Genomic DNA, 5,221 nt, shown 5'->3' on the forward strand with positions numbered 1-5,221 from the left:
GGGGGGGATGGGTTAGCCTGGTGATGGGTATTAAAGAGGGCACATACTGAATGGAGCACTGGGTGTTATATGCAAACAATGAATCATGGAACACTACATCAAAAACTAGTGATGTAATGTATAGTGATTAACATAACATAATAAAAAAAAATTTTTTTAAGGTAAAAAAAAAAAAAGGAATGGCCAGATGCCTCTGAGAGGCATCTGTTTTCTTCCAAGCCTGAAACTTCCCTTGAAAAGCTGCCTAAGAAAAAGTAAAACGCTATCACTTACCATTCATTTAATTCATTAAAATGGGAGGCAGAATAGTGATGCAGTTGAAAGCATGACCTCTAGCATCAGAAGTCTGGGTTCTATGCCTGGTTTCACCATTTACAAGCTCTGAAATCTTGGCCAAATTACTTAGATTCTCTGTGCCTCTGACAAAATGGATATATTAACAGCTCTTAGCACATATGAATAATAAATAAGTTAAACCATGTGGTTCACTTAGAAGAGTGCCTTCTACTTAGTAATGGTCGAGAAGTGTTGGCTATTAATATTAATGTAGATTTTCCAGCAGCCATTCTCTTCCTCTGCCTCCTTTACCATTTAGCAGTTTGACTCAGCCTTATAGCATCAAACCAACAGTCCCACTAGGACTCCGGACTTTGTTCAAGACCAATAATCTTTTAGTTACATAACTCAGCCTACTCACTAGTGCCACATATTTATCATGTCCTCATTATCCCCCAGCCTCCTGCCTGCTTTATTCCTGGATCCCAAATACACCAGGACAAATATGTATATATACACTTGTATCCCTCCCTCTGTCCTTTCTTCCCAAATTCAAATCTCAATGTGACTCCATTCTACTCACTAGCAAACATGCTTCACACTTTCTTGAGCCAATATGCAATCTCTATAATTGCCCTGTTTAAAATGTCCTCTGGACAGCCACATGATAGGAATATATCAACCTTTATCTTCCATTTCTCCTTCAATAGCCATTTATTTTCTTACTTTCCCAAATGATACCTTCACACCCATTCTTCATCCTCAATCTTCTCTGTTTGCTGTTTTCTTCAATCAGATCACACAACCGCTCGAGACTGCACACCCTAAAAATATTTCCTTAAGTCTGTTACCCTCTCTAGCTAATATCACACTGTCACATTTCTCAAAAGTGTGGTCTAAATTCCCCACCTCCACTTCTTCACCTACAAATGCCTTTACATCTGACATGTTTCCATAGCATTTTGGATGCTTTCTTTCAAACGAAAAGTATAGGACTCTTGGAGGGCAATAGGTGTGGGGTGTGCATGTGTGTTTGTATTCCTCATCATCCTACGTCTCTATAACATTTGATAATGTGTCCTCTGCTTTATTTTTGAGACGCTTTTTGCATTGTGACACTGCACTTTTCTCTCTCTTTCTGCCTCTCGGACTCAAAGTGAATAGGTTGCCTTCAATTGGCTCATTTTCTTGCTTAAATGATTTACTCTTTTGCTAAAACTTCCACTATCATTTTAGATTATCATTTGTAACTGTTTTGATTTATGTATGGCTTTTGCTTCCAATTGTTAAAAAAGTATTTAATTTTATTTTGAGAAGCATTCTGTTTGCCACACTTCTCAATCTCTTCAGCCTCCTCCTAATGGAGGATGACCTACATGTGGTAATGAATCACCTTGTTCTTCTTGACTTGATCTGAGTGTCCTGTGGAAGATGTGACCCAGAACTGTTACAGCTCCCATCCTGAATTTCCTTTTTTCCAGCGTCATTGAGGTATAATTGACAAATATAATTATATATAAAGAGTACAATGTGATGATTTCATATATGTGTACATTGTAAAATATTTACCATAATCAAGTGAATTAACATATATATCACCTCACAGAGTTACCTTTTTGGATGTGTATGGTGAGAATTCTTAAACTATACTCAACAAATTTTAGAGTTCTTGTCACCTAAAAACCAGAATCCTGACTCTAGGCCCTAATCTTAGATCCCAAAGAATGCTTCTTACAGGTTTTTGATAACATACCTGGAGAATTGGCATAGTTAGTATGGCTGCTAAAATGTTCTATGTCCTATGTTCTATGAAATCATGGGTATTTATTTTAATATATGTGAACTTGTACAAGGTTGTGAGATTATGTAAACTATTGGTTCCATCTTTTGTTAATCGAGTAGAAAAATACATATATCAATGTATATCTACCAGGCACTGACTATAGGATTCTCAAAGAAACACAAAATTTTATTGCAATATTAATGAGAGAGAAACCACTGAGTCCCATTTTACAAAATGAGGAGACATTTTCCAAAGCTGTACTTTTAGTTGATTTTCTGAAGCTTACCTCTGTTTCATATGACTCAGTTTCTTGTACTGACTACTAAACACAGTGACCATCTTTAAAGTGAACATTGTAAGGTTTCTCAAGGAGACTTTTAATTATATTTTGAAATAATGTGCTTCTTTCATGTAAAGATCAATATCAATGTTTTAGCATGCAAAGGGAAACTGCAGTCAATATATGAAATTTTATTCTGTACATCCCTTTTTTAAGGAATACCTTTTATACCTTTATTGAGGTATAATTTAGATACCTTAAACAGCACCTGTTCTTAAAGGGGTACAGCTTGGTGAATTTTGACAAATGTATACACCCATGTAACCACCATATCAAGATACAGACCACTTCCATTCCACACAAAAGTTCCCATGTGGCCCTGCCACATTTAAATTTAATCAACAAAATTGTCAAAAACAGAGGAAGAAAAGTGTGGGATAAAACTTACTCATTGCAAAAGAAAGTCGAGTCAGCATACAATAGAAAATCAGACAAACATTTATTTGGGCCATATATTATAGCTGAAGAAAAGAATAGCAAGAGAGAATAAAGCTTACCTGAGTAACCTAACAATCAAGGGAAAGATGAAAAAGACATCATTACCTAACACTAAAAAGTATATCAATGTAGTATAAGAAACAACTTTTCTTACCCCTCCCCCCACTTTGGAAGTGCCATTAATCACTGGGAACAAAGTAATAAATGATATGGTCAACAGCAATTTTAATTGAAATGCAGGCATTTGACTTTCTCATAAATGTTTTTTTTAGTAAAATCCTAGGGCGTAGTGTTGGGAAGCATGAGGTGGGGGCATAAAGGGACTGTCCAGTTATGTGGTCTGGTTATCAAGCTTCATGGGGGTTTGAATTAAGATAAGGAGAAAGCATCGTCTTTAGGCTGTTTCTTTTAAATAAAGCATTGCCTCAGTTGGCTGTGTAACAGAAGTGGGTCACGCACAATTTAATATCCTGGTTGCCAGGTATGTGGGCAGGATTCTCCCCCACCACAATGGAAGTGGGCAGTGGGAATATCTGAAAGGAGATACTTTTCTCTGAAAGCACTGGTTTGTGCGCTCACACTCTTACCTGCTTCCCAGGAGCAGAAACAGAATGCTGCCCCATAAAACAGGGAAGAGGTTCTTCTGACATTCTTGTGACTGCTGGCATTTTGAAGAGAAACGAATGTGTCTCAGTGAGCACAGGGCACCAACTGACAATCAGTGGCCGATGTTTGGTTCTTTAAAAAAGGCACGACACCTCATGGTCAAATCCAGTTGTCTTGGCTTCCTGGGTCCCTGCATCCTTAGTAGTAGTCATGCCAGGGCAGGACTGACCCTTGTGTTCATTGGGTCCAGAGTACCATGAGTAAACTGAGCTTTATCTATCAGTCACTTTATACTTCTTTACATCCTTGAAAATTATTCCAGCTTCCTCTGAGAAATCCTGGTTGGCTGTTAGAGAGATACTATCTGATTAATGATACCAATAAGTTACAGCTAATAGAATTTTCATTGAAAATAGCCACTGAACCCAGGATGCTGAGAGAAGAATTAACAGATGTTAAAAGAGGGAACCACTTGTTTAAAAAAAAAAATCTTTGTCCAAATGGATTAAAGATGTCTTTTACAATCCCAGTTAGGAGGAAAAAAGGTCAGACAACTTCTTCTTTGATTAGGCAGCTCAGTGTTTTCATGTGCAATAAATGCAAGTAGGAAAACAGTGGTATAAATAATTTCTCTAGTCAAGGAATCTTTTCAAACAAAAGAACAGTAAAATGAACAGTATCACTGATAATAATATTCTTCTCTTTTCTAAGTTAGAATATTTGCAATAGAAAGAATGTTTTGTGTGTCAGGATTCATGTTCTTAAAGTTAAGCCCGGCTTAGATGAGAAAATTAATCAAATTTGCAAGTTATTCTCGGTTTTGCAGTCTGGTTGCTTGAAAGTCTCTAAATAAACAAATCTGTGTCTCTACCTAAAACAGTAAATAAACCCTTGATATATTATATTATTAAAACTGCAGTATGGAGGATAAAAACTAATCCTTGGGATTAGACACTGAAATTCATAATAAAATATTTTTTCCAGTAGCAATGTGGTTATAATTACAACAGCAATAATAGTGCATTGTTAACAGAAAAAAATTGTTCCCTAGTGGTGGCCTCTACTTTAGGTTGGATGGAAATTTTTATGTCTTTGAGAGGCAAAGAATTCATTATTCAGATGTATAACATCAGAAATTCAAGTTGTAGAATGATTTTACTTAGATTATCCATTTGTCTCACAACTGGGAATTAGTAAAGTGTGGTTCATCCATTCTGAAACATTATAAAATCATTAAAAATTATTATTACAATATACACAAGTTTGAGTAACTTTGACAATGTTTATCCTTTCTTTTTCAGCAAAAAGAATCTACAAAGCTCATATTAACAATGACTAACTCTGAGAAATATGGGACTTTTCTTTTTGCCATCTGTTCAAAGTCTACCACAATAAGCATGTACTATTAATATCAAAATTAAACCTATACAGTATAATGTAAACATTCAACACTTGGTATTTTGTAAATGCAGGTTTGTTCCAGATTCCAATCCATTCATCACATATTTTCCTTTAGAAATTGTCCCTACATCTCTTAATCTGGAGCTTGCAATTCACATAAGACTGAACATGCTGGTCACTGCAGAAGGGGGCCTGGCTCAGGAGCACACTGCAGCAGAAATCTGGTTGTGTCCTGGTTTAAAAAAATTGGGCGACTGCTGAGCCACATCTGCTCAGGGGGAGGTATGTGCATTCATGTGGGGAGGGGAGAGTTTTAATTTGCACAGCGAAGCAACACGCATTAGCAAGGGTCTTAACAAATGAATTTTCTATATGGA

This window comes from Leptonychotes weddellii, chromosome 1 (assembly GCF_054177405.1).
Source record: "Leptonychotes weddellii isolate Sample4059 chromosome 1, ASM5417740v2, whole genome shotgun sequence".
NCBI classification, from domain to species: Eukaryota; Metazoa; Chordata; class Mammalia; order Carnivora; family Phocidae; genus Leptonychotes; species Leptonychotes weddellii.